Source organism: Eschrichtius robustus, chromosome 18, assembly GCF_028021215.1.
Source record: "Eschrichtius robustus isolate mEscRob2 chromosome 18, mEscRob2.pri, whole genome shotgun sequence".
Classification (NCBI taxonomy): Eukaryota; Metazoa; Chordata; class Mammalia; order Artiodactyla; family Eschrichtiidae; genus Eschrichtius; species Eschrichtius robustus.
In genome coordinates this window covers 19,249,290-19,255,289 of record NC_090841.1, presented here as the reverse complement: position 1 = coordinate 19,255,289, position 6,000 = coordinate 19,249,290, and the positions used below count along the sequence as shown (strand labels likewise).

Below are 6,000 nucleotides of genomic sequence, written 5' to 3'. Positions count from 1 at the left end.
TTTTAAAACAAAATACAGTTGTGCCTCAGTTATCCAGAGGCCAGCTTTCCAGTAATTTTGTCTGGAAGAGGGCCAAATCTGGAAGTTAAGAAAAGGAAACCCCTCTGGCGGAAGAAGAAACTTTTTGAGAGTGAACAACAATGAAAATATCTCAGGATACCCCTTGATATACAGTCACTGTCCTATTTACTGATGGCAAAGAGGAAGAAATCTCTCATTGGCTGACTGTGGATATAAACATCTGATCAGTCATCACCTGGAGCCATAGAGAAAAGCAGTCAAGAAAGGAGAAAAGAGTAAAAAATAAACAGTAAAGTAGAAAGGATGAGAGGAAGGATCTGAGCGGATCAAGAGGCAGATGAGATGAGAAGCAGTGACAGATATTAGAAAAGGTGATGAGAACATTCCAACGAGAAAAAAAGAGATCACCTAAGTAGAGATCCTATATACCTCAGCAATGCCCTGGGACTAGCGTATGGCCAAGGTATGGCGTTTGGTGGCTAGTCATCAACAAAGGATTTCATTAACCATTGTATTCCTTAAGAATGTAGGGAATAAGTCCATTTTAAAAGGATTTCTGTAAAAAGGTGGGGGAAAAAAGCACTGCTATGTTTTAAAGGCAGCACAATTCATAAGCTGAAATGAAGCCAGAACAAGGAGCCTGGGTACGTCGTCATTGTTTCAGGGGACAGTTCCTGGGGTTAGACTCCCCGTCCCAAGGACAACCCCCATCCCAAGTCCTCCCGTGGAAACCGCAAAAGGAAGCAGTCCTGACCGGCCCTCAGGCATTATTGCAGCGCCCCCAGTTGCTGCAGGTTCAAGGAAATCTCGGCCGCGTTCCCTTGTAAGTCTTCGGGCTGTTGCACAAATTAAGGTAATGGGTTTCCACGCGTTTTGACTGGAGAAGAGACCAAGAAACGAACCCTCACGTTTCCAGCTGAAGTAAATATCTCAATATCTTTGTTTGCTTAAGAGCTCCTGGGGTGTAAGCGTTTGGGATTGAAACCATCCAAGCCCACTTCGGTTGGCTTCCTATTCCTTGGGAGAGTGTGTTTAAAAAGCACCTGCCGGTATTAAGTTTTGTGCTTCCTGAAAAAGGCAGACCCGGTGCGCCTCAGAGGGAGTCTTTTACAATCTGGACTGAGAAGTGTGTGAGCGGCCCCAGGAACGTCAGTTGGCTCCTCATTTCCCTAGTGTCGCTAGCAGCCTGGCCGCGGCGGCGGCTGCGACGACCCAGGCGTAGCCGGACCTCAGGAGAGAGCCCGGAGCCCCGGGAGGGCGGTGGGCGCCCCGGGAGCGGCGACGGAGACTCTGACGCCCCGCACCGCCGGCTCCGCGGGCGCCTCGCGCTACCGGTAAAGACCAGCAAGGCGGCGGGCCAGGGCGCGGGGCGGGGACGCAGGGTCCGGGCCGGCCGGGGGCGCCGTCGGCTGGGCTCGCGCAGCCGCACTCGGCGCGCCGACTCCGGGCTCCTCCTCCCGGCTCCGTAGTAAGCATGGCGGCGGCGGCGTTCGTGGTCCCTCGGGTGAAACAGAAAGCGGGAGCTACGCGGAGAGGGAGCGAAGAGCGGGGCTGAGGCGGCACCGTCACTGCCGGGAAACCACCCCAACAGTCAGTGCGCCGGCGGCCGCGGCGACCCCGAGAGCTGGCTCTGCCGCTGAAGTGGAGCGAGAACGATCAGGAACCCGAAGAAGAGGCGCCGGGGTAGCCGCCTTGCTCCGCCTCAGAGCGGCGTGACTCGGAGGTGAGAGCGCGGGCGCTCCCTTCGGGAAAGGTGTGGCAGACCGAGGCGTCCGGGTCCCGTCTTCCCCCCCCGCACCCTACCCCCCCGGGGCAGGCGCCGCGGAAACCGTTAGGCTGGGTGTGAGGGGCCGGGGCGCCAAGCGGGGCTCGGGCCCGTCGAGGGGCCTGGCCCACCCGGTCTTGTGGGCGCGCGCTGGGCGGAGGGGAGTGGGCCGCGGGCGGGACCCGTCTACTCACGGGGCACCTGCTGGGCCCGAGTCTCGCCGGGAGGCGCTCGTGGGGGCGCGGCCGCGGCCCCGCCACCAGCCCGCGGAGGCGGCGCGGCGGCGCGGGCAGCCCTCCCTCCGCCCCCCTGGCCCGCGGCCCGCGGCGAGCCGCGCCGCTGACGGCGGCGCTGGGGGGTGGATTGGGGAGCCCTCCGGAGCGGATCGCCGAGCGGCCGCGGCGCCTTAGGTGTTGGCCGCCGGGCAGCCGCCAAACTTGAACGCTCCTCTGAAGAGAGTTTCCCCCGCTCCTGTTGGGGTTAAAACCTCGAAAACCCGCCCTTGTGTATTTGATCCTGTTTGGCTGGTGCCAGTACCTGGCCGTTCCTCCAGCCGGCGGAGTTAACCACCTGTTCAGTCGGGGGGTGGACTCCGGGCTGCAGTCCTCGCCCTGTTTAACAGCCTGGATCTTTGAACTTCTGACACGGCTGTGGAAGGACGTCATGCGTTAGGTAAAGAAAATGAACACGTAATTTAGCCATAAAATCGGGGGCAGAACGGCGGCGGTTTTAATGAATTAGTCGTTAGTCGTTCTTTCATTAAACTGTTAACGTTAAAAGCCTTGGGATAGTTTTCTGTGGGGGGAAGGGGGGTAATGGATAGTGGGGTGCTAGGAATCATAAATACGGGGTTTTCTTTTGTGAAATTTCATGTAAGTTCCTTTGGACACCTTCGTGTCTGAGCATCTATTAACATAGAATACCAGGCTGACAAGAGTTTTTTTTTTTTTTTTAAACTGTATAATCCTTATGTATGTGTAGACTGTAGGCTCTTAAAACTGAGCGGCATAATTATTTTGCTTTTTCCCGTGGTCTGTGTTTTTAGCTCTTGGAAGCAAAATTGGTGTGTGTTCTTCTGTATTATAAGAATGAAATAACAAAAGTTGAACTGTTAACTATAATGTTTTATCACCATGATAGTACCAGCGCCAGTGCTAAACATATGCCACCCGGGAGCTGGAGCCATATGTTAGGCAGAAACTAATTGAGTTTTGTGGCTATGATCTTGTATTTGGATAAATATTTAGTTTTTGTGTATTTGCTAAATCTGTAGTTCTTGCCATCGTGTAAGTTTTTAAATCACCTAAAAATAGTCCAGAGAAATGAGTCCCCTGCCTGTTTGATATTTTCTTGGTTGGTTTGATTTTTCTCAAGTAATGAGATAAAGTGCCCACTGAGACAGATGGTGGACTTAAAACAGTGATAAAAAGGATTTTACACATCGTTGATAACGTAGAACCTAAAATTTTGCTTTCAGCTTCTTAGCCCACTGATAATTGTTGCCGTCACCACTTATACCAGTTATTGGGAAGAAGGGATGATGACTTGACAGGAAAAAGATTTTGTTAAAATTTTTATAAATAGTTTTATGTTTAAGAATTTTAGCACTATCACAAATTTTATGAGATTTTCTTCTTTCCCTTCATAGAACACCTCTCAGTTTTCTTGTGTAGGTTAACTGAAAATTTTTTATCTCAGGCTGGCTGCTTTTAACCACCTGTATGCTTCTGAATGAACTCCCCCTCTTTCTGTTTTGTCTGAACCCTCAAAAATCATTGACTGTTCAGGGAAAATAAACTTCTGGTTAACATTGGCTTCAGTGAAACATAATTATAAGGGTAATTTGCTTCTCCCACATTAATCATATGATTCGAAAAAACAGATTTGGTGTCATCTGTGTCATCACTTTCCCCCTTTGTATGAGTAACTGAAAGCTGATTTATCATGCATTTAGTGATTACGTTTTAATTTTTAAAGTTCTACAGTATAATTTTGAGCATGTTTTATTACTAATTATGAAAAAATTTCTCCCTCTTCTCTGACCAGCCAGGCAGAGGTCAGGAGTGAGAGGTTATAAAACCCAGAAAAAAGAGAAGGGATGCATGATTAATAGTTTTCATCGTCTTTTGTAGCTTTACTTAGGTAAAGAGCATTTAATTTATAATTTGTTTTAGATTTATGGGTAATAGTTATGCCTGTTTAAAAATATTTGTATTTTTTTTAATGTGCATACATCCAATGCTTGTGCATCTTCTATTTTGCCTATATTTTTAAGATACAATTTGATGAAGTAACCTAAAGGTTTTGTTTTCTTTTTCATGTTCTTGGTACATTTTTCTATGAAAATGAGTCTAGGTGATGTCTTTGAGCATGATGTAGCAATATGCATGTGATTTCTAATTTTATTAGCCAGGTAATCAAAAGATAAATAATTGGTTTTTTCCCCTAGCAGTCTCTAGCAGACTTCAAATAAATTCACAATATTGTAAATCCAAAGGTTTAGAATACTATGCATGCAATTCCATTGAGTCTTTTAGTGCTTCTTTTTATCACATTGCAAAAAGAAAAAGAAAAATGGCCCATATGGATATCAGTGTCGAGCTGCTTGCTGAAAAGGAATTAATGACCAGTAGTGTTGAAAGGCAACTTTTTTTTTTTACCTGTATTGGGAGCTTTTATAATTTTCTTAATATTTTGGTCTCATTTCAGAGTGTTATGCTGTGGTCTCTTTAACCCTTGATCTTTATCTCTATCCTCCCACTATTGTAGTTTTGCTTATCTTTCACATATACTTTCTAAGTTTGAGTTGTAGCCTATGGTCTTCCATCAAGTTCCTTTGTAGGTGTCTTTCTTTGATATTTCCAATCACTTATCACCCATTACCGGTCCTCAGGCTGTTTTTTCTCCAAGGTAGAGAGATGCGCTTGGGAGATGACATGTGCTCAGAGGATGATGAGCTACTATTAGAGCGGGGATACAAAAGCAATAGGATGTGTTTCTTTCCTTCAAGTAGTCTACAGACTAGTTGGGGATACTAGACTAACACACAAGAAATCATTAGCAAAAATATAAGATGGCATTATTAAATTGTGTGGCAAGGACTGTAATTTAAAGGAAAGTGAGGCCACTGAGGGCTAGAATGATCCTGTAAGGCATTTAAAGGAAGTCAGACTTGAAGCTTAGGAAGGATTTAGATATCTAGCAAAAGGAAAGACATTCCAAAAAAGATTGACAGCCAGAGCTGGAAGTAATAGCAAGGAGACCAGTCTGAGAGTGTATAAGGATAAGTATCAGGAGGAAGAAGGAAAGAAGTTTATAAAGTCAAGATTTTGGCTAAGCCCCACAGCATGGTCAAGAGAGTAATAGGCAGGGCTGGACAAGTTTGGCCGTATCGTTATGAACCCATCACTGAAAGAATGCTACATCTACTAAGTTATTTATATTAATAACTTAAGCTTTATGTATGAGGAATAGCTTATATGTTTTATATGTGTGTGTTTCTTACAGTTTAGATCAGGGATCAGCAGACTTTTTCTGTAGAGTGCCAGATAATATTTTAGGCCTTGTGAGCCACTTACTGTCTCTGTTGAATATCCTTTTTTGTTTGTTTTTTTACAATTGCAGGATTTGGCCAGTGAGCCTGGTTTGCTGACTCTTGGCTAATAATTGGCTAGGTAATTGTCCATATAGCACATAATGTGAGCTGCCTTACATCATTTGTTTACATGGTTGTTTTGTGTTTTTTTATGACTATCATTTATGTTTTTTTCCCCTATATTATAGTAAGAATTAAGAGAACATGCAGAAATTAGTATTGTAATTTTTCTTTTGTGGCCAGTTCTAGCAACTGCCTAGACTGAGTCTCAGAACTCGGACATAAAAGAAGAAAAGCCTTTGAGCTAGGCCTTAGAGCAGTGAAAATAGCTACACCATGGAATTTATAATCTGTATAAGGTTAAGTATATCAACTGCCTATTCAGGTTGTACGTATTTTAAACTTCAGCTGGCATTTTAGAAGCCTTGGCTAGGATGCTGGTGGCCTATAAGTGACAAATGGGGAGCAGGCAGTAGGAAACCTTGTTTTTAAAAGTAGTCTAGGATGAGTTAGTGAAGAGACAAACAGTTGGACATCCCTCAATAACTCCAAGAGTCACTGTGTTATAGAATAGTCTAATAATTGATATTTACATTGATGAGTTTGAGTCATCAAGAAA

The 6,000-nt window shown here is 45.4% G+C and overlaps 1 protein-coding gene across 6 annotated transcripts in view; it reads left to right on the top strand.

Moving 5' to 3' along the window:
• Positions 1-826: 826 nt before the first annotated feature.
• Positions 827-6,000, top strand: part of FNDC3A (fibronectin type III domain containing 3A) — a 189,280-nt gene continuing 184,106 nt past the window's right edge. For 2 of the 6 annotated variants that reach the window (XM_068527051.1, XM_068527045.1), the window contains exon 1: positions 1,463-1,744. The gene's annotated coding sequence lies outside the window, so the exon portion shown is untranslated. Of the gene's footprint in view, positions 875-923; positions 943-1,462; positions 1,745-2,156; positions 2,459-6,000 lie in introns of those variants that run through there. The other 4 variants (XM_068527049.1, XM_068527047.1, XM_068527048.1 and 1 more) reach the window with 4 other exon arrangements.